The sequence below is a fragment of the Gossypium arboreum genome, chromosome 4 (genome assembly GCF_025698485.1).
Source record: "Gossypium arboreum isolate Shixiya-1 chromosome 4, ASM2569848v2, whole genome shotgun sequence".
NCBI classification, from domain to species: Eukaryota; Viridiplantae; Streptophyta; class Magnoliopsida; order Malvales; family Malvaceae; genus Gossypium; species Gossypium arboreum.
In genome coordinates, this window is record NC_069073.1 from 74708178 (window position 1) to 74734072 (window position 25895).

Below are 25895 nucleotides of genomic sequence, written 5' to 3' on the forward strand. Positions count from 1 at the left end.
ACATTCCCAACTCATTTCATCAACCAAAACATAACAAAATCTAAAAGAAATCACACCAAAACATATATTTGAATGCATCAATCAATATCATGCTCAAAACTTACCAAAACTTATCAACATTGACCATTTCTTTTGGTCATTCAAAACATACCATATAATTCATAATGCCTCATATATCATATAACATTTCCAACCATAAGTCTAAACACAAGCTAGCCATATCACATGGCATGGTATAAACATTACAAAACATAATCCAAACACTTCTAGCCTATACATGCCATACTTCAATATATACATTTTCAAAAGTACCAAAACTAGGTTCGATAGTGTGGTGATGATCCTCGACGATCCCCAGGCTCTTAGTAGCTTCGATATCTATAAAATAATGAAAACACACACAAAGTAAGCTTTCAAAAGCTTAGTAAGCTCGTACTAAATATAACCAACATTTTATATAATACAAGACATCATCATCAAATAGACACTTAGTAGTTCTCAAATCATTTATCAATTCTACTCCATCACAAATTAAAATGTTCACACCAACTTATCAAGCTTTATACACACGGTATCATCTACCACATAGGTTGCATACATACCTGAACTTTCCCATATTTATTCATTTTCATTCTTACCTCCTATTCGAATACATTAACTCTTTTCGAAGTCTTTTTACACTTTAAGAATTCGCACACTTAGTGCTTTAATGATTAGCCGAAGCTAAAATGATCCTACACACTTAGTGCCATCTCAAATAGCTGAAGCTACATCAGTATCGCACACTTAGTGCCTTATATAGCCAAAGCTATTCCATTTCGCACACTTAGTGCTATTTATAACCGCAACTATTTCAAATCGCAAACTTAGTGCCTCATATAGCCAAAGCTATTTCATTTCGCACACTTAGTGCTATTTATAACCAGAACTATTTCAAATCGCACACTTAGTGTTGTATACCTTCGATTTATCCACTTACACAAACCATAGTGAAACATATATATAATTCATGCTGTAACACCCCTCACCCATACTCGACGCCGGGATAGGGTTCAGGGCATTACCAGGACTTTACATTTTGAAACGTTCCAAATTGGGTCACCAAGATTTTCTCAAATTTTAAACTTTTCATCCATGAACAACTCATCTCTTATATAGGCCTTCGAGGCCTATAACATACCCAGAGGCAGGGAGGGACAAATTCGGGTATGTTCGATAAACCTTGGGCTCCTTAGGAAATTTTTCCTTATCATAAAGTATCACACGCCCATTTAGGTGAGCCGTGTGGACTCACACGCCCATGCCCTTCAGTCGTGGGCAACACTGACTTATCAACACGGCCATGGCACACACCCGTACTGCCTGCCCATGGATGACACTGTCCTTTTAACATGGCCATGGTGCACGCCCGTGTAGACTACCCGTGTACAACTTTGAGCTAAAATTTTAAGTGCAGGGGACACACGACCATAGCACACGCCCATGGGAGGGAACTGTGTGTCATACACGGCCTAGACACACGCCCGTGTGTCTAACCATGTGGACTCTAATAGGCTATTTTCCAAGCCTTTAGTCACCCATTTTCCACTACTTGTGCTTAGTGGTTACCAAATTCAAAGTAGAACACAGTTATACACTTGTAAATAATCTTGATTAAACTAGATGTATGAAAACCTCATATCATTGGTTTCACCCATGATAGGTTATTTCCCATTTAGTGTTTATGGGTTACCATGTCACTTTAATTCATCTGAAATTGGCTCGTTCATGTGACTCATTGCCAATTGGTAATGACCTATCACTTGTAAATAAAACCATACATAAATTCGTAGGTCATAGTCTACTTCAATTAAGAAAATTTTCTTGGGTATATACAAAGAGATAAACATATTCTTACATGCCTTCATTTGGAAAATCAAATGACAGATATAACAAAATACTCAAAAATACTATACATGCCATTGAACAAACAAACAAAGTCTTTATACCAAAGCTTATCTAGTGGATAGTGTGTTGACTCTCCAATGGTCTTCCAATCCTTTCGATTCCTCGAGTTCTGTGAGATAGGGAAAAAGTGAGGGGTAAGCATTTACATGCTTAGTAAGCTCGAATAACTGGAATGTAAACTTACCGAGTAATTAGCATACATCCATATTTAAACCATGAAATCATCAATTATGAAACAATTCCCTATCACCTGCACTCAATCAATGAGTTAGTTACGTAACAAAGCATCATGTAATTTATGTAAATGAGCTCATAATTCATCATCTTATTGACATACATCATATTAATCCCATTGAGTTTCTAGGAAATCTCTATGGAATACCCATTATCTATTAATTCTTACGAATGATTATTTCACATATATGCACTCCTGCAAACATCACATTTCATGGTAGGATTACCAGTCCAAGCTAAATCCCCCATATCATGAACTCTTAAGGTGATGTCGAGATTACCAGTCCAGGCTAAATCCCTTATATCGACAAATATCCTTAATGAGCTCGGATCTGAATTACCAGTCCAGGCTAAATTCAGACCCTAATCGGATTACCCGTACGAGCTAAATCCATAATGCACATATATTCTTCGGGAGGCTTGATCATTGAAGGAACACCCATCCAGACTAGATCCTTTTCATACTTGAGATCTCAGAATACACGTCCGTGCTAGATCCTTACTGTAACACATGCAAGATCTCTTTACACAAATGAATGAGGGTTTATCTATCGAATTCCCTTTATCAACCTCATCCGAGAGATTTTTCACATGTTACTATCAAATATTCAGTTTTATGATATTTCATGCTAATAATAAATGTAATCATCATGCATTCATAAATTATTCGATTATGCATATTAGGGGTTTACTTTAAGTTATTCAAACTTACCTGGTATTCTTTTTGGAGTTGTGTTTTGGTTATTCCGAAACCTTGTGTTTACCTTGATCGACCTCCAAAATTTGTTCCTTGGGTTCTATAACAACAAAATTATATCATTAATACCCTACATTATACATTACAAATCTAATTCTCACCCCCGGTCCAAATGACCGCTTTGCCCCTAACCTTTGATGTTTTTACGATTTAGTCTCTAAGCTCGTATAATGAAACACATGCACTTTCTATCTTACCTAAGCCTTGCCGAACACTTTTCCTTCTTATGGTGGCCCACATTTTCCATTATTTTCTCATTTCTACTACACATTTACATCTTTTTGCAAAATAGTCCCTATAAGGGTTTTTCATGAAAATCACCTAGGAAAAGATGTTTCCTCCATAATCCATCAAATTAAAAGCAACTCATGCATGGGTAAATTTTTAAACATGAACCATAGCATGAAATTGGGTTGAAATGGAGAGAGCAAGCTACCGAGATTTCAAAAATACAAAGAGCATGAAAAACGGGGCTTGAGAGCAGTTACTACTGAGCTTGAAATGTTTGAAACCCTAGCTATGGTGACAAGGGAATTTCAGCAGTTATGGGTAAGAAGATGGCTGATTTTGGCTTGATTTTTCCCATTTTATTCATTAAAAAGCCAAATGACCAAAATGCCCTCATGCCCTTTCTTTAAAATTTCATCCATGCAAGCCTATTTTTGTCCAAAAAATTAGAAATTGGGAAAACTACTCTCCAAGACCTTCTAATTCATAACCAAAAGCAATTTCATACAAATTGATTCTAGAATTCAAGTTTTGCAATTGATTCAATTCAATCCCTAATTTCCAATTAAACACCTTACTCAAAGAATTTCTTCATGAAACTTTGACATATGCATATACTCATATTCTAGGCCTCATAATAATCATAAAGTAAATATTTAGATGTCAAATTTGTGGTCCCGAAACTACCATTCCGACTAGGCCCTATTTCAGGATGTTACATTTCTCCCCCTTAGGGACTTTCGTCCTCGAAAGTCTTACCAGAAAACAGATTCGAATATTGACTTCTCATGGTTTCTTCCAGCTCCCACGTAGCCTCTTCTACACCATTTCGATGCCATAAAACTTTTACTAGAGCCACATCTTTATTTCTCAACCGTTGAACTTCACGAGCGAATATCTTAACCGATTCCTCTCCATAAGTCATGTCCGATGGAATTTCAATCTCAATCGGTGAAATTATATGAGAAGGGTCTAATTGGTATCTCTTTAACATGGATACATGGAACATGTCATAAATCTTTTCCAGTTCGAGTGGCAATGCCAAACGATAGGCTAATGGTCGAACTCTCTCAGTGATCTCGTACGGTCCGATAAATCGTGGACTCAGTTTACCTTTCTGACCAAATTTCAATACATTTTTCCATGGAGATAGTTTCAAGAATACTCAATCCACAACTTCAAATTCAATTTCCTTTCTTTTTAGATCATCATAAGACTTTTGCCTATCTGATGCTGCTTTTAAACAATCCCTGTAACACCCCGTACCAGATACCGTTGCCGGAGTCGGACACGAGGGGTTCACAGACTAAATTCACTTGTCACACAGACCATTTTTAACATTTCCAGACAAGCTGGCTAACTGCGTCACTGTCACCTTAAAAATCATATCTCGAGTTCCAGAACTCGAAAACCAGTTCCGTAAATTTTTCCTGAAACTAGACTCATAATTCCAACTAAAATTGTTTTTCTAGAATTTTTGGTCAAGCCAATTAGTACAGTTTATTAGTTAAAGTCTCCCCTGTTTCAGGGTTTGACTACACTGACCTTTGCGCGTTACGACTTAGATATCTTCCAGTACAGGGATCCAACACTTATGCCGTTTGTTTCTAATGAAACTAGACTCACAAATAAATCTGTACATGTAGCTCATAACTTCTAATTCCCTCTGGTTAATTTATAGTGAATTTTCAAAGTCGGAACAGGGGATCCAGAAACCGTTCTGCCCCTATTTCGCGAAATCTTGAATATCTCTTAAAATCCAACTCATATGACCGTTTCGTTTCCATCATATGAAATTAGGTTCATCAAGGTTAAATTACATAATTTATTAACTATTTAATTTCATTTCTACTATTTTTAGTGATTTTTCAATCTCACATCACTGCTGCTGTCAGCATCTGTTACTAAAGCAAACAATGACTATTTCATAATTCTTCCATGGCCAAGCTATAATTCATCATACATAACACAAATTATGACCACCTTATCAAAATTAAGATTTCTAAGACTCGTGACTATAGGTTTTAGAACCACACTCAACCGACCACATAGGCCATTTTCGCATGGCTTAAAGTTTACAACCCAAAATTCAACAAAACAAAAGAGCCTATACATGCCAAATGTTCTCCTAGATCGACTAAGAAGACAATACCAAGATTGCTCACGGTGTGATGACTTCGATGACGGTTCGAACACACAAAAAGAGACGAGTCCAAGAGACCTAAAATAGGTGACAAGCAAACACCGAGTGAGTATATAACTCAAGAAGTCATAAGCATTTCACGACCAAAATTATCACAAAATGAAACAATGAAACGGGCTATATACTCCATCCATACCGAACTACACCATGGTCCCTTAGACCCTTCGGTTCAATCTCATACCAATTCACCCAATGACATTTCATATACTATTCAATAGGATAATTGTGGCATTTCCATACATCATCTCATTTTCGCTACAATCATGCAAATAATGAACTTTCATCTATTCCACAATACCTTATTTACGTGACCGCAATTGTAATCATCACATAGGTACAAAACTTACCAAGCTCAACCCCGGCGTGAACATAGAGCCTATTCGCCATGAGCTCAAGGTACTTACTCTTTCCATTGTCCATGATCAACTCGATAAAGTCACAACCTCCATGTGAATAATCGATCGGAGATATATACATTAAGTTCGCACACATAGTGCTTAATAATCGATTTCGCACACTTAGTGCCATGTGATTTAAGCTCGCACACATAGTGCCATATAATTTAAGTTCGCACACTTAGTGCCATTTATTTCAAGCTTGCACACTTAGTGCCAATCTTGTCACCGCGCCCACTTATTGCCCGCACACTTAGTGCCGAGACCAAACACTCTACACATTTCACTACCTTTTTACATTCAATAATGTCATCATTCCATACACATACATATCATCTCATTAAACACAATTGCATAGATATTAAGATCATTTAAGTCAATACCAAATATATGCTTAATGACTTACCTTGTATTGGGTAAAATGGTTCCAACTCGCTACTCGATTTTCTTTCCTTTGCCTTTGCTTGATTCTCCACCTTTAGCTTCTTGAGCTTAATCAATAAATTAACTAGTTTAACCGTCTTGCTAAATATTTATAATTCAACTACACATGCATATGTATGCTTGTATATTCGCAACCATCCTCACTAATTACCCATTTAGTCGATTATACACATAATTAAAGGTAACATCACGAACGGCATACTTATGTATATTTATATATATATATATATATATATATATACACTTCAAACAGGCATCACAATTAGATTAAACACCACTTTCATACTCAATTAGATGGCGAATGTATGTATATATATACAATGTCAAATATAACATCTTTTAAACACTTAATTTCATCTCATGAACATTTAATCAAATTTTCCTAATCTAGCATATATTTTCACATCTATTCGTAACATCAATCTATCATTTCCATTTCATTTAACACTTAACATTTACCACATATCAATTAACCAAACTCTTCATCTAATCATGCTCTCATATTCGGTCATCCATACCTATACTAACCCTAACAAAATAATTTCTAAGTTTAACACAAGCACCACATTTTAGCATCATGGCCGAACACTTCATGCCTCATCACCACAACATCAAAACACCAACCGAATCATTCCTATCACCGAGACTAAGGTTCGCACCTTAGCTTCCCACATTCTTCTCATAACATTTCATAGTTCATTCGCCACTCATCATTCAACCAACAAAATTTCCTAGCAAACCCCTATGGCCAACCACACACACACACTTACATCTCAACTCACAATACCCAAAAATCACATACTAACTAAACTATCTTAAGCAATCAAAGAGTTTCCCCCTTTTCCATAGCCGAATGTTCCATTCCCCATCATTATTCAACATTTTAGCATGGCTAAGCAAGAACCATGATCATTCACTTAAAACAAGTAAGCATCTCACAAGTTAACACAATGTACTAACCTCCTTAAGGCTTCAAGTGACCGAAATTCTCCCTCCTTCCTTCCTTCTAACTGCCAAGTTCAACAAAGAGAGAACTCTCTTTCCTCCCTTTCTCTCCTCACTCACGGCAATGGCAAGGTAAAGGATGAACACTCCTTTTTTTTTCTTATTTTATTCCCTTTCTTTTAATTCCTTTCTTTATTTTAGTTTGTCTCCCATAATCCAATTTCTTATTATAATATCTAAGGCAAACAAATATATTGCCCATCATCAATCTAACTTGGCCGCCACCATAAGGAAAATTTGGCAATTTGACATGCAAGTCCAAGCATTTTCTAATATGTATCAATAGGCCACTTTAACATTAGCCTAGCACATTTCTCAATTTCCTCACATAAGTCCTTTCTAATAAATTTCACCTACAAATGACGAAATTAAGGCACGAAATTTTCACATATGTACGTTCATGCACAATAAACATAGAAAATAATAATTAATTATTCTTGTGTCTCGGTTTTGTGGTCCCGAAACCACATCCCGACTAGGGTCAAATTAGGGTTTTCACAACTCTCCCCCACTTAAAAAATTTTCGTCCCCGAAAATCTTACCGGTAAATAGGTTTGGGTATCGCTCTCTCATAGAGTTCTCGGGTTCCCAAGTAGCTTCTTCGATTCCGTGTTTATGCCACAACACCTTCACTAATGGGATTTTCTTATTGCGCAACTCTTTTACTTCACGCATCAGAATGCGAACCGGCTCTTCTTCATAACTCAAATTAGGCTGAATCTCGACCTCAGATGGAGTGATTACGTGTGACGGGTCGGACCTATATCGTCGAAGCATCGAGACATAGAAAACGTTGTGGATCTTTTCAAGCTCAGGGGGTAAAATTAATCGGTACGCTACTGGCCCAACTCATTCGGACACTTCATACGGACCGATGAACCTCGGACTCAATTTGCCCTTAAGGCCAAATCTAAGCACATTCTTCCAGGGTGAAACTTTGAGAAATACCTTGTCTCCAACCTGATATTCAATGTCTTTTCTTTTCAAATCCGCATAAGACTTTTGGCGATCCGAAGCAGCTTTCAAACTTTCACGAATTACTCGAACTTTCTGCTCGGCATCCTTAATCAAATCAACCTCAAGATTTTACTTTCACTAAGTTCACCCGAAATAATGGGTACGGCATTTACGATCCGTATAAAGCCTCGTAAGGCGCCATCTTAAGACTTGATTGAAAACTATTGTTGTAAACGAATTCAATCAAAGGTAAATACCGTTCCCATGAACCACTAAACTCAAGGATACAACATCTCAACATATCCTCGAGTATTTGAATTATCCGTTCGGATTGACCATCGGTTTGGGGATGAAAAGCAGTGCTAAAATGCAGCTTGGTACCCAAAGCCTCTTGCAATTTCTTCCAAAATCGTGATGTAAATCTTGGGTCTCTATCCGACACAATAGAAATAGGTACCCCATGCAATCGAACAATTTGGGAGACGTATAATTCTGCCAATTTATCAAACGAAAAATCCGTACGGACAGTGATAAAATGAGCAGATTTGGTTAGTCTATCAACAACAACCCAAATCGCATCTTTCTTACTTGCCAACACTGGCAATCCAGATACAAAATCCATTGTCACTCGATCCCATTTCCATTCAGGTATCATGATTGGCTGAAGTAATCCCGATGGCACTTGATGTTACGCTTTTACTTGTTGATATATCAAACACTTTGAAACAAATTCAGAAATGTCTCGTTTCATACCGGGCCACCAAAATTGGCATTTCAGGTCATTGTACATTTTAGTGCTACCCGGGTAGACTGACATTTGACTACTGTGAGCCTCGTCCAAAATCATCGAAACGAGTTCTGAATTTCTTGGAATACATAATCGACCCTTGAACGTCAAGCAGTCATTGTCGTCAATCTGAAATTTCGATTCCTCATTCGAAACACATTCAGCCCGTTTAGCGACCAATTCAGCGTCGACTTTTTGGGATTCAAGTATTTGACGAATCAATAATGGTTTGGCCTCTAATTCAACTACTAGCACCTCATCGGGTGAAACGGATAGGCGAGCATCCATCGCTCTCAAAGCAAACAGTGCTTTACGACTTAAAGCATCGGCCACCACGTTGGCCTTTCCCGGGTGATAATCAATGACAAGTTCATAGTCTTTCAACAACTCAAGCCAACGTCTTTGTCGCAGATTTAGATCTCTTTGAGTCATCAAATATTTAAGACTCTTGTGGTCCGAATAAATATGACACCTTTCTCCAAACAAGTAATGTCGCCATATTTTTAAGGCAAACACTATGGCTGCTAATTCAAGGTCATGGGTCGGATAGTTTCCCTCATGCGGCTTTAATTATCTCAACGCGTAAGCCACAACTCGACCTTCTTGCATTAACACACAACCTAGCCCAACAAGGATGCATCACTGTAAATGACAAACTCTTTGCCGGACTCCGGCTGTACTAGCACTGGGGCCTTGGTTAAACAGGTTTTTTGTCTATCGAAACTTTCTTGACAGCGTTCCGACCACTCAAACTTAACATCTTTTTGAAGTAGTTTTGTCAACGGTGCAGCTATCATCGAAAAACCCTTTACAAATCGTCGATAGTATCCGCAAGCCCCAAAAGCTCCTAACCCGGTAATATTCCTTGGGTTTCCAATCGACTATGGTCGAAATTTTGTTCGGTCCACTCGACACCGTCACGGACACCACGTGCCCCAAAAAGCTAACCTCTCTCAACCAAAATTCACATTTACTGAACTTTGCGTATAACTGCTAATCTCGTAAAATTTGCAACACTAGTCTCAGGTGTTTAGCATGTTCAGTTTCATCTCTCGAATAGACCAAAATGCCATCGATAAACACAACTACGAACCGATCCAAGTATGGCCTGAAAATTTGATTCATTAAATCCATAAATACCGCAGGGGCATTAGTGAGCCCAAACGGCATCACTAAGAATTCGTAATGACCGTACCTCGTTCTGAAAGCAGTTTTGGGTACATCCGAATCTCGGATTCGCAACTGGTAATAACCCGATCTCAAATCTATCTTTGAAAACACTGAGGCTCCTTTCAGTTGATCAAACAAATCCTCAATACGCGGTAACGGATATTTATTCTTTATTGTCACTTTATTGAGTTGACGATAGTCGATGCACAACCTCATGGTTCCGTCCTTCTTTTTCACAAACAATACAGGTGCGCCCCAAGGTGAGAAACTTGGCCGGGCGAAACCTCTATCCGTCAACTCTTGCAACTGAGATTTCAATTCCTTTAATTCCGTTGGTGCCATACGATACGGAGCTATCAAAATAGGTGTAGTCCCAAGTACAAGCTCGATGCCGAACTCTACCTCCCGGACAGGTGGTAAACCCGGTAATTCTTCGGGAAAAATGTCCGGGTATTCACAAACCGCCGACACAGATTTGGGTTTCTTTTCTAACTCTTTGTCATCAAGTACATACGCAAGGTATGCTTCGCGCCCCTTTCTCACATGTCTTTGAGCGGTCAATGAAGATATTATCGCTGGCACTCCGTTTAAATCGGTAGACTCAACTCGGACTATCTCATTATTCGCACTCCTCAAATCAATGGTTTTCTTTTTGCAGTTCACCACTGCCTCATGTACGGTGAGCCAATCCATACCAAGAATAACATCAAATTCGTCAAACGGCAAAAGCATCAGATTGGCCGAAAAACAAGATTCTCGAATTATTAGGGGGCATCTCTTGCACACTTTATCAACAAATGCGTATTGACCCAAAGGGTTTGACACCGATTACGAACTCGATGAGACTCAACGGTAGAGTCTTACTGGATGCTAAGGTTTCACATACATATGAATGAGTAGAGCCAGGGTCAATCAATGCAATCACACTAGTATCAAAGAGAGTGAAAGTACCAGTGATAACGTCAGGGGAGGATGCCTCCTCTCGTGCGCGAATGGCGTATGCTCTAGCAAGAGTACGGGTCTCGGCTTGAACAACCGTATCAGAGGCCCCTCTCTGACTACCACTCCTACCTCCTAAAATTCTCGGGGGTCACCTTGCATATTATTCTTCTCATCAAGCTCCGTGCAATCTCTAATGAAGTGGTCCTTCGAACCGCATCTGTAACAGGCCCTGTTAGTAGACTTACCCCAACATTCACCTAGGTGTCGTCTTCCACATTGGGGGCATTCCGGTTTCTCTTGACTATTATTGCCCACACTAGCTACCGAAGTAGCTCGGGAGTCCGTCGATGGTCGGGCTCTGATGGAAATTCCCGATCGCCCTCGACTTACTAGTGTCCTCCACGAACTTCTTTACTGAGAGAGCGGAGCTTTACTCATCGATCTTTTACGATAATCTCTAGCTTCAAATTCAGCGTTCTTCTTCTCTTTTCCAAGTTCTTCCGCCTTGCAGGCTCGTTCGACTAGTGTTACGAACTCCTTTATCTCCAAAATACCTACCAGTAGCTTTAAATCTTCATTCAATCCTTCTTCAAATCTTTTGCACATAGCAACCTCATCGGCCACACACTCCCAGGCATACTGACTGAGTCTTACGAACTCATGTTCGTATTCAGATACTGTCATACGGCCTTGCTTGAGTTCCAAGAATTCCTTACGTTTTTTATCGATGAACCGTTGACTAATATACTTCTTTCGAAATTCCGTTTGAAAGAAATCCCAAGTAACTCATTCGTTTGGGACTATGGAAATCAAGGTCCTCCACCAATAGTAGGCTGAGTCCCACAACAAGGATATAGCACACTTTAGACATTCATCGGTGTGTATGACAGTTCATCAAACACCCGAATGGTGTTATCAAGCGAACTTCGGCCCTTCGGCATCATCAAGTAACTATGGCCCTGAATTCCTCAGCCCCGTGCTTCCTAATCAAGTCGACAAGTGGCTTACTCATCCTCACAGGATCGATGGCGATGGCATTACGGGCTCTTGGGGTGGATTATTCAAATTCGGAATTGTTGGACACCGGATTGGTTCGGGCATATTATGCGACCCACTCATTCATCATGGTAAAGAAGGCTTGTTTAGCCCCTCACCTTGATTATTCACAGATGACCGAGGTTCAACAGCGCGTCCCTTGTGCAGGAGCAGCCGCTACACTTTCAACGTCATCCGCCAAGGTTCTCTCTACCGGATCCATTTACTAATCAAAACAATAATTTTAACCGTCGAAGTCATCACACATTTAAACGTTAACATTAAGGCATGTATAGCTAGACTCATGCGTGCCATGGTAGTCCTAGAACCGACTAAACCATGGCTCGATACAAATAAAATTGTAACACCCGTGCGATACCGTCACGGAGTCGGACCACGAGGGTTCACAGACTAAATTCACTTGTCACACGACCATTTTAACATTTCCGACAAGCTGGCTAACTGCGTCACTGTCACCTTAAAAATCATATCTCGAGTTCCAGAACTCGAAAACCAGTTCCGTAAATTTTTCCTGAAACTAGACTCATAATTCCATCTAAAAATTTTTTTCTAGAATTTTTGGTCAAGCCAATTAGTACAGTTTATTAGTTAAAGTCTCCCCTGTTTCAGGGTTCGACTACACTGACCTTTGCGCGTTACGACTTAGATATCTTCCAGTACAGGGATCCAACACTTATGACGTTTGTTTCTAATGAAACTAGACTCACAAAGAAATCTGTACATGTAGCTCATAACTTCTAATTCCCACTGGTTAATTTATAGTGAATTTTCAAAGTCGGAACAGGGGATCCAGAAACCGTTCTGGCCCTATTTCGCGAAATCTTGAATATCTCTTAAAATCCAACTCATATGACCGTTTCGTTTCCATCATATGAAATTAGGTTCATCAAGGTTAAATTAAATAATTTATTAACTATTTAATTCCATTTCTACTATTATTAGTGATTTTTCAATCTCACATCACTGCTGCTGTCAGCATCTGTTACTAAAGCAAACAATGACTATTTCATAATTCTTCCATGGCCAAGCTATAATTCATCATACATAACACAAATTATGACCACCTTATCAAAATTAAGATTTCTAAGACTCGTGACTATAGGTTTTAGAACCACACTCAACCGACCACATAGGCCATTTTCGCATGGCTTAAAGTTTACAACCCAAAATTCAACAAAACAAAAGAGCCTATACATGCCAAATGTTCTCCTAGATCGACTAAGAAGACAATACCAAGATTGCTCGCCGGTGTGATGACTTCGATGACGGTTCGAAACACACAAAAAGAGACGAGTCCAAGAGACCTAAAATAGGTGACAAGCAAACACCGAGTGAGTATATAACTCAATGAAGTCATAAGCATTTCACGACCAAAATTATCACAAAATGAAACAATGAAACGGGCTATATACTCCATCCATACCGAACTACACCATGGTCCCTTAGACCCTTCGGTTCAATCTCATACCAATTCACCCAATGACATTTCATATACTATTCAATAGGATAATTGTGGCATTTCCATACATCATCTCATTTTCGCTACAATCATGCAAATAATGAACTTTCATCTATTCCACAATACCTTATTTACGTGACCGCAATTGTAATCATCACATAGGTACAAAACTTACCAAGCTCAACCCGGCGTGAACATAGAGCCTATTCGCCATGAGCTCAAGGTACTTACTCTTTCCATTGTCCATGATCAACTCGATAAAGTCACAACCTCCATGTGAATAATCGATCGGAGATATATACATTAAGTTCGCACACATAGTGCTTAATAATCGATTTCGCACACTTAGTGCCATGTGATTTAAGCTCGCACACATAGTGCCATATAATTTAAGTTCGCACACTTAGTGCCATTTATTTCAAGCTTGCACACTTAGTGCCAATCTTGTCACCGCCCACTTATTGCCCGCACACTTAGTGCCGAGACCAAACACTCTACACATTTCACTACCTTTTTACATTCAATAATGTCATCATTCCATACACATACATATCATCTCATTAAACACAATTGCATAGATATTAAGATCATTTAAGTCAATACCAAATATATGCTTAATGACTTACCTTGTATTGGGTAAAATGGTTCCAACTCGGCTACTCGATGTTCTTTCCTTTGCCTTTGCTTGATTCTCCACCTTTAGCTTCTTGAGCTTAATCAATAAATTAACTAGTTTAACCGTCTTGCTAAATATTTATAATTCAACTACACATGCATATGTATGCTTGTATATTCGGCAACCATCCTCACTAATTACCCATTTAGTCGATTATACACATAATTAAAGGTAACATCACGAACGGCATACTTATGTATATTTATATATATATATATATATATATATATATACACTTCAAGCAGGCATCACAATTAGATTAAACACCACTTTCATACTCAATTAGATGGCGAATGTATGTATATATATACAATGTCAAATATAACATCTTTTAAACACTTAATTTCATCTCATGAACATTTAATCAAATTTTCCTAATCTAGCATATATTTTCACATCTATTCGTAACATCAATCTATCATTTCCATTTCATTTAACACTTAACATTTACCACATATCAATTAACCAAACTCTTCATCTAATCATGCTCTCATATTCGGTCATCCATACCTATACTAACCCTAACAAAATAATTTCTAAGTTTAACACAAGCACCACATTTTAGCATCATGGCCGAACACTTCATGCCTCATCACCACAACATCAAAACACCAACCGAATCATTCCTATCACCGAGACTAAGGTTCGCACCTTAGCTTCCCACATTCTTCTCATAACATTTCATAGTTCATTCGGCCACTCATCATTCAACCAACAAAATTTCCTAGCAAACCCCTATGGCCAACCACACACACACACTTACATCTCAACTCACAATACCCAAAAATCACATACTAACTAAACTATCTTAAGCAATCAAAGAGTTTCCCCCCCCTTTTTCCATAGCCGAATGTTCCATTCCCCCATCATTATTCAACATTTTAGCATGGCTAAGCAAGAACCATGATCATTCACTTAAAACAAGTAAGCATCTCACAAGTTAACACAATGTACTAACCTCCTTAAGGCTTCAAGTGACCGAAATTCTCCCCTCCTTCCTTCCTTCTAACCGGCCAAGTTCAACAAAGAGAGAACTCTATTTTCCTCCCCTTTCTCTCCCTCACTCACGGCAATGGCAAGGTAAAGGATGAACACTCCCTTTTTTTTTCTTATTTTGTTCCCCTTTCTTTTTAATTCCTTTCTTTATTTTAGTTTGTCTCCCATAATCCAATTTCTTATTATAATATCTAAGGCAAACAAATATATTGCCCATCATCAATCTAACTTGGCCGGCCACCATAAGGAAAATTTGGCAATTTGACATGCAAGTCCAAGCATTTTCTAATATGTATCAATAGGCCACTTTAACATTAGCCTAGCACATTTCTCAATTTCCTCACATAAGTCCTTTCTAATAAATTTCACCTACAAATGACGAAATTAAGGCACGAAATTTTCACATATGTACGTTCATGCACAATAAACATAGAAAATAATAATTAATTATTCTTGTGTCTCGGTTTTGTGGTCCCGAAACCACATCCCGACTAGGGTCAAATTAGGGTTTTCACAATCCCCTATCACTTTAACTTTTTCTTCAGTTTCTTTAATCAGATCAACTCCATGATTCCGATTTTCCTTAAGTATTGTCCAATAAAATGGAGTTCGGCACTTCCTGCCATACAAGGCCTCAGAAGGCGCCATCTTTAAACTTGTTTGGAAACTATTGTTGTAGGAAAATTCTACCAATGGCAGGTATTTTTCCCAGCTACCCTGAAATTCGAGGATGCAACAATGCAACATGTCTTCGAGAATCTGAATCGTCCGTTCAGACTGGCCATTGGACTGAGGATGAAAAGCTATGCTAAAGCTCAACTTTGTACCCAAGGCTTCTTGTAACTTCTTCCAGAATCTCGAAGTGAACCTCGGGTCTCTGTCCGAAATAATCGACAATGGTACTCTGTGCAATCTTACTATCTCAGAAATGTACAAATCAGGCAATCTATCAAGAGAATAATTCGTCCTTACCGGGATGAAATGAGCCGACTTTGTCAATTTGTCCACTATAACCCATATGGCATCTTTCTTTTTCGGAGTTAAAGGTAATCCCGTCACGAAGTCCATGGTAACTTTGTCTCACTTCCATTCGAGGACCATTACAGGCTGTAACAAACCTTAAGGCACTTGATGTTCAGCTTTAACTTGCTGACATACCAAGCATTTCGATACAAATTTAGAAACATATCTTTTCATGTCATTTCACCAGTACATCATCTTTAAATTGTTGTACATCTTGGTACTTCCCAGGTGAACAGACAGACGACTGTTATGTGCTTCTTGCAAAATCTTCCGAATAAGTTCATTGTCTTTGGGTACACAAACCCTATCTCTAAACATCAAACATCCATCAGGACTAATTCAGAAATTTGACTCAACACCAGACTCACATTGAGATCTTTTCGCTTGCAAGTCATCATCATAAAGCTGAGCATCATGAATTTCCTGCAGAAATGTTAACCTAGCCTTCAGCTCAGCCAAAACTGAACCATCATCAAGCAATGTCAAACGAGTATCCATGGCTCTCAAAGCATACAGGGATTTTCTACTCAATGCATCGGCGACCACATTCGCCTTTCCCCGGTGATAGTCGATAATTAGATCATAATCCTTAATTAATCTAACCATCTCCGCTATCTCAAATTTAATTCTTTCTGAGTCATAAAGTATTTCAAACTCTCGTGGTCTGTGAATATACAACAAGTCTTGCCATACAAATAATGCCTCCAAATTTTCAAGACAAAAACAATAGCGGCAATCTCTAGGTCATGGGTTGGATAATTCTTCTAGTGAGGCTTCAATTGCCGTGAAGCATAGGCTATCTCCTTGCCATCTTTCATAAGTACACAACCCAATCTATTTAAGGATGCATCACTGTAGACCACAAGCTCTTTTCCCGGTTCAGGTAGCACTAAAATAGGAGCTTCGGTCAGCAATGTCTTTAACTTCTTAAGACTTTCCTGACACTTCTTTGTCCATTCAAACTTAACGTCTTTCTGTAGCAACTTCGTCATCGGAGTCGCTATCATGGAAAATTCTTTTACAAACCTTCGATAGTAACTGGCTAAGCCCAAAAAGCTTCTAACCTCGGTTATATTCTTAGGCGATTTCCATTCAACAATTGTAGAAATCTTACTTGGATCAACTCGGATGCCTTCACCAAAAACTATATGACCCAAAAATCCAACTTCCTGGAGCCAAAACTCACTCTTGTTAAGCTTAGCATACAATTGCTTTTCCCGCAAGGTCTACAACACAATTCTCAGGTGCTTCATGTGCTCTGTCTCATCTTTAGAGTAAATCAAAATGTCATCAATAAACACAATGACAAACTTATCCAAATATGGCTAAAAGATCCTATTCATTAGATCCATAAACACAGTCGGTACATTCTTCAGCCCAAACGGCATGGCAAGAAATTTATAATGGCTATACCTCGTTCTAAAAGCTGTCTTGGGTACATCAGAGTCTTTAACTCATAGCTGATAATAACTAGACATCAAGTCTATCTTGGAGAATACGGTGGCTCCTCTCAACTGGTCAAACAAATCATTGATCCTTGGCAAAGGATACTTATTCTTGATAGTCAACTTGTTCAGTTGCCGATAATCGATACATAACCTCATCGAACCATCTTTTTTCTTTACGAACAACACGGGGGCTCTCCAAGGTGAAAAACTTTGCCTAGCGAATCCTTTACCCGTCAGCTCTTGCAACTGTGCTTTTAACTCCTTCAGCTCGGTAGATGCCATTCTGTACGGGGCAATAAAAATGGGAGTTGTCCCTGGCACTAATTCAGTACCAAACTCTATCTCCCTTTCAGGAGGTAATCCGGGTAATTCCTTCAGAAACACATCTGGGTACTTACATACTATCGGCACGAACTCAATTTTCAACTCTGTTTCCTTATTGTTCAGTACAAATGAAAGGTAGGCTTCATATCATTTCCTCACATATCTCTGGGCAACCATTGTTGTGATTACAACTAGCGATGAACACAATTCTCTTGATTCGACCCGTAGAATCTTACCATCCGGGCATTTTAACTTAATATACTTACTACCACAATTCACTGTTACATCATGAAGGGCTAACCAATCCATACCAAGTATTACATCAAATTAATCAAATGGTAACAACATAAGGTTAACAGGGAAACAACGACCTTGAATCGTCAAAGGACAATTCTTACAGACTTTATCAACTAGAACTAATCTGCCTAGTGGGTACCACACTCTAATAATATCTTCCGTGTGTTCAATAGGTATGTTCATACTAGATGCCAATCTCATACAGATATATGAATGCGCTGACCCCGGGTCAATTAAAGCAACAACACTTATATTAAAAAGGGAGAAAGTACCCGTAATAACATCAGGAGCAGCGATTTCCTCTCGAGCACGTATTGCCTACGTTCTTGTCGGGGCTCTAACCTCTGATTTTGCAGTGTCTTTAGTCACAACTCGACTGCCACTAGCACTCCCAGGCTATCTCGGAGGTCTACCTCGTAGAATAGGAGCACTCGACTTAGGAACTATTTCCACTTTTTTTTTGGCTCGTTCCGGGCAGTCTCTAAGAAAGTGATCAAGAGAACCACATCTTAAACATGCGTTGCTCTTCATTCACTTTGTTACAGCTCTTACACTTCGATTTTTGATCATTTACACTCCCCACACTAGTCACCATCGGGGAAGAAGACTTTTGACCTCGTCGTTTAGAGCTTCTCGATCTACCCGAATATCCCACTGACGGAGTGGAGCGTTCACACAGGCTCCTGGCTTTCTTCGTGGAGAACGAGAGTGTTTTAACACTAGACCTCTTGCTCGCAACTCGAGCCTCTCTCTTAGCTTGTTTGCTTTCATTAGAAAGTTCCTCGGCCTTTTTGGCTCGATCGGCCAATGCGGCAAACTCCTGTATTTCCAAAATCCAAATCAACAACTTAATATCCTCATTCAGACCTTCCTCGAAGCGTCTACACATTTTTGATTCAGTTTGGACCCATTCAGTTGCGTACTGACTTAGTCGTACAAACTCTCTCTCGTATTCTGCTACAGTCTTGTTTTCTTGTTTGAGTTTCAGGAACTCCTTTCACTTCGAGTCCAAAAGCCATTGGCTAATATATTTCTTCCTAAACTCTGCTTGGAAGAAATCCCAAGTAATATTTTCTATCAGCACTACTGAGGATACGGTCTTCCACAAATTGTATGCAGTGTCCTTCAAAAGGGACACAGCACACTTCAAACATTCCTCGGGTGAACATGACAAATCATCTAGCACCCGTGTAGTATTTTCGAGCTAGAACTCAGCTTTTTCAGCGTCATCATCAACTTTAGCTCTAAATTCCTCAGCCCTATACTTTCTAAGCTTATCTACAGGGGCTTTACCGATTCTCACCGGTGTCATACCTCGTGGCATATCCTTATCAGGTTGGGTAGGGGGAGGGGGAGGTCTTGGTATATTGGAGCGAGTTCTCAGATAATCCCCAAACTATTCATCCATCATATCAAAGAAGGCAGCTCGGGCCTCTTCTCGGCCTTTTGACATCAGCCTTCTACTACTACTAGATAAAGCTCACTGTATGGAAGTTGGAGCATGTGACAGCCCTAAATTGACCCTAGTCGGAAAGTGGTTTCGGGACCACTAAACCGAGTCACCGAAGTATTTGAATATGATATTTATTGTCTAAAATATGTGAATATGAATGTGTGAAAGTTTTAAGCTTCGATTTAGTCGATTGCATGTGAATTTAATTAATAGGACTTATGTGTGACACTTTTAAAAGGTGATAGGTTAATCTATAAGGACCTATTAATGCATGTTATAAAAATGATGGGTTTGCATGTCAAATTTCCATTTATAATAAGTAATGGCCGGCCATGGTATGGGTCATTGATGATAATATGTATTTTCTATTAGGATTATTAGTTTACAAAATAAAAGAAGGAATTAAGAATAATAAAACATGTGGTAAATGGGAGGAGAAACCAAAGTTTTCATCTTTGCTCCTCATTGCCGTGACTAGGAGAGAACAAGCTTGGAAAAATTCAGCTATGGTGGTTAGCTAAATCAAGGTAAGTTCAAGGATGATACTTGGATTTCTAGCATTTTTTTTTGAGTTAGTCATTAAGCTCCTTGCTTAGCCCATGTCCAAATTTTGAATCTTGTTGGTAACATGAGTAATCGGTTAAGAGAAAATGTTCAAGAAATCGTTGTTGTTCATGTTATTTGGATGAAAAGAAAAAAATTGGTAGTTAGGTGAAGTAGAGTCTAACAAATGAGCACATATGTGCATTAGTTGCTAGATGGAGAAAAATCGACTAGCAAGTTGAGTACTAAGGCCGAATATGATTTTGGATATTATTGGGCAATGTATGTGTTTTGAATTGATGGAATGGAGAGGATGCTTTAATTGTGTTATGAACAATTATATGTTAAATTAAGGTTTGCTAAGCTAGCTATTAAGGTGAAGTGCAAATGTTAGTATTTGATTGCTAGTGTATATATGTGTAATAGCCGAAATGAAGATGCTTGATGTCATGAATAAATGTTGTTTATATGTTTGGGAATTGAGTAAAAATTTGATGTTTAATCACTTAAGGATTCGGCATTGTTTAAGATAATTTACTTAAAATGTGATTTTGAATGTTATGAGTATTGGGATGTAAGTATATGTGTGTGCTTGGTCATAGGAGTTTGCTATGAAATTTTGTTTGGTTGAGTGATGAATGGCGAATGAACTATAGGCTAGGGTGGATAAATTTTTGTACATAAGTAGTGTGTGTGACTATTGGTTAATGAATATTCGGCATAATGGGGTTTATGAGTAAATGGCATAATATATATATATATGTGTGAATATGTGGTAGTGCATAAAACAAGAAATCGATTAAATTGGGATGGTCACACATAGGTATTTTCGGCTTGTAGTTTTATAAATGTGATATGAGTATTTTGTTTGTAAATGAGTAGTAAATATGTTAAGAATGGTTCTAAAATGTATATGGATGCCGTGTGATTGTGTTTGATTGGGAAGTAAATTGTTTGATTTAGCTCAAGAGCTTAGAGGATCAAAGTTGGATAAGGGAAAGGAAAAAGTGATCGAATAGCCGTTGAAATCGTTTGACAACATCCGAGGTAAGTTTTGAGTAATGAAACTTAGTTTATGATTTGATTAAGTCATGACATATAAGCATAACAAATAAACGGTGATATAATGATTCTACTAGAATTGTATATTGAGGTGATTAGTTTATACCTATGACGGGTAGCCGAATGTGTATAGAGATCATGTTATAAAGCAAATCAAAATCATGCTCTTTGTATGTGGCTATTGAGCTGAAATGGTAATGGTTGATAAGCGTCTTGTGTTTGAATTCTAGTTATGATAATGAAATATGGATGTGTCATGATTTATTGGTATATGTGCTTGATTATTCGGATGATATCCGGGCTAAGTCCCAAGGCATTTGTGCAAGTAGTTGCTATACCGGGCTAAGTCCGAAGGCATTTGTGCTAGTGACTATATCCGGGCTAAGTCCCGAAGGCATTCATGCTAGTGACTATATCCGGGCTAAGACCCGAAGGCATTTGTGCGAGTTGCTATATCCGGCTAAATCCCGAAGATACTTGGGTTTGGAAGTGAGCGATCTTGCTGTAATAATTTCAATTAATACGCTCATAAAATACAAACGATAAGGTATGTTTCGTATATGCATCGGAAAGGTTGATTCCTTTCAAATAGTACTCGCTCAATTGATTAACGAGCTTCCGGCCTCTAGTTAGGTTTGATACCCTGTGTATGAATATATTGGTTGAAGCAAGAAGAAATTATGATTTTGAGAATGTGCATATATGAAATTATTCATTTAGTCATATGAACGCTATACTTTAGTCGTAAATAATTTTGTTACTCAAAACTTACTAAGCATTAAATGCTTATTCCGTTTCTTTAATTCTCTGTTTTATAGATTTTTGTTCGTCAGCTATCGGACTCGGGATTGTCGAAGTCGAAGTCGTCCACACTATCTAAGCCCTTTTGTACTCTTTTAGTTAAACGTTGATAATGGCATGTATAGGACTAACCTTTGTTGTTAATCAAGTACCTTTGGTAATGTGTATATATTCGGATAGCCATGCGAAAATGGCTTAAATATTTTGAGCATAGTATTAAAATCATTTTGTATATATATGGTTATTGAGAGGTGTGGAAATGCTTGGCAATGATTAGCCATTGGAATGGTTAATCACGATCATATTTGGTGCTATGTATGTCAAATGGCTAGTTGAATCATGGAAACTATGAAATAGGTGAAATTTACCTTAAAATAGATGCTGGCAGCAGCAGTGATGTGAGTTTGAAAATTCACTAAAATAGTAGGAATGTAATTAAATAATGAATAAATTATGTAATCGAACCTTGATGAGTCTATTTTCATATGGAAGAAGCGAAACAACCATATGAGCCGTATTTTATGAGATGTTTAAGTTTTCGTGAAACAAGGCCAGAATGGTTACTGGATCCCCTGTTCTGAATTTGGAAATTTACCATAAATTGACCAGAAATAATTAGAAGTCATGATTTATATGTACAGATTCCTTTTTGAGTCTAGTTTCATTAAAAACAAACGGAATATGTATTGAGGCCCTGTACAGGGAGATATCTAAGTCGTAATGCATGAAGCTCAGAGTAGTCAAACCCTGAAACAGGGGAGACTTTAACTAATAAACTGTACTAATTGGCCCGATCAAAAATTCTAGAAAAACATATGTAGATGGATATATGAGTCTAGTTTCAGGGAAAATTTACAGAATCAGTTTTTGAGTTTTGGAACTCGAGATATGATTTTTAAGGTGACAGTGATGCAGTTAGCCAGCTTGTCTGGAAATTTTAAAATGAACTGTGTAAATAAATGAATTAAGTTCGTTAACACCTCGTGTTCGACTCAAACAATGCCTCTAAAAGCGAGGCGTTACAGAGCATGGCTCTCGGCTCCCTCGGACTCATCTTATGCTTGATTGGAAGATATTCACTATATTCAATACAGTTTAAACAATAGGAGACGACACACTATCAACATTCGAATAATGGCATGTATAGCGAACTTTAACATCCTCTACGGTAGTCCTAGAACCGACTAAATCGTAACTCTGATACCAATAAATGTAACACCCCTCATCCGTACCCGACGTTAGGATAATGTTCGAGGCATTACCAGGACTTTACATTTTGAAACGTACCAAATTAGGTTACCAAGTTTTACTCAAATTTTAAACTTTTCATCCATGAACAACTCGTCTCCTATATAGGCCTTCGAGGCCTATAACATACCTAGAGGCAGGGCAGGACAAATTCAGGTACGTTCGATAAACCTTGGGTTCCTTAGGAAATTTTTCCTTATCATAAAGTATCACACGCCCGTGTAGGTGAGCCGTGTGGACTCACATGCCAGTGTAACTTGGGGCACGCCCATGCCCTTCAGCCGTGGGAAACACTGACTTATCAACACTGCCATGGCACACACCCATGTTACCTGCCCGTGGATGACACTGTCCTTTTAACACGGCCATCGTGCACGCCTGTGTAGGCTACTCGTGTATAACTTTGAGCTAAAATTTTAAGTGTAGGGCACACACGACCATAGCACACGCCCATGGGAGGGAACCGTGTGTTACACACAGCCTAGACACATGCCCGTGTGTCTAACCATGTGGACTCTAATAGGCTATTTTCCAAGCCTTTAATCACCCCTTTCTACTACTTGTGCTTAGTGGTTACCAAATTCAAAGTAAAACACAGTTATACACTTGTAAATAATCTTGATTAAACTAGATGTATGGAAACCTCAAATCATTGGTTTCACACATGATAGGTTATTTCCCATTTAGTGTTTATGGGTTCCTATGTCATTTAATTCATCCGAAATTGGCTCGTTCATTTGACTCATTGCCAATTGGTAACGACCCATCACTTGTAAATAAAACCATGCATAAATTCGTAGGTTATAGCCTACTTCAATTAAGCAAATTTTTGTGGCCATATACAAAGAGATAAACATATTCTTACATGCCTTCATTTTGCAAATCAAATGACACATATAACAAAATACCCAAAAATACTATACATGCCATTGAACAAACAAACAAAGTCTTTATACCAAAGCTTGTCTAGTGGATAGTGTGTTGACTCCCCAATCGTCTTCCAATCCTTTCGAGTCTTCGAGCTCTGTGAGACAGGGAAAAAGAGAGGGGAAAGCATTTACATGCTTAGTAAGCTCAAATAACTAGAAATTAAACTTACCGAGTAATTAGCATACATCCATATTTAAATCATGAAATGATCAATTATGAAACGATTCCCTATCACATGCACTCAATCAATGAGTTAGTTACGTAACAAAGCATTATGTAATTGACGTAGATGAGCTCATCATTCATCATCTTATTGACATACATCATATTAATTCCGTTGAGTTTCTAGGAAATCTCGATGCAATACCCATTATCCATTAATTCTTACAAATGATCATTTCACATATATGCACTCCCGCGAACCTCACATCTCATGGCAGGATTACTAGTCCAGGCTAAATCCCCCATATCATGAACTCATAAGCTGATGTCGGGATTACCAGTCCAGGCTAAATCCCTTATATTGATAAACACCCTTAATGAGCTTGGATCTGAATTACTAGTCCAGGCTAAATTCAGACCCTAATCGGATTACCCCTCCGGGCTAAATCCATAATGTATATATATTCTTCGGGAGGCTTGATCATTGAAGGAACACCCATCTGGGCTAGATCCTTTTCATACTTGAGATCACGGATTACACGTCCGGGCTAAATCCTTAGTGCAACACATGTAAGATCTCTTTACACATATTAATGAGGGTTTATCATCGAATTCCCTTTATCAACCTCATCCGAGACATTTTTCATATGTTACTATCAAATATGCATTTTTATGATATTTCATGCTAATAATAAATGCAATCATCATGCATTCATAAATCATTTGATTATGCATATTAGGGGTTTACTTTAAGTTATCCAAACTTACCTGGCATTCTTTTCGGAGTTGTGTTTCGATTATTCTAAAACCTAGCGTTTACCTCGATCGACCTCCAAAATTTGCTCCTCGGGGTCTATAACAACAAAATTATATCATTAATACCCCACATTATACATTACAAATCTAATTCTCACCCTCGGTCCAAATGACCGTTTTGCCCCTAACCTTTGACCTTTTTACGATTTAGTCCCTAGGCTCGTATAATGAAACACATGCACTTTCAATCTTACCCAAGCCTATCTGAATACTTTTCCTTCTTATGGTGACCCACATTTTCAATTATTTTCTCATTTCTACCATACATTTACATCTTTTGCAAACTAGTCCCTATAAGGGTTTTTCATGAAAATCACCTAGGAAAAGATGTTTAACACACATTCAACTTTCATATTCCTCCATAATCCATCAAAATACAAGCAACTCATGCATGGGTAAATTTTTAGACATGAACCCTAGCATGAAAATGGGTAGAAATGGAGAGACCATGCTACTGGGATTTCAAAAATACAAAGAACATGAAAAACGGGGTTTGGGAGCACTTACTATTGAGCTTAAAATGTTTGAAAAC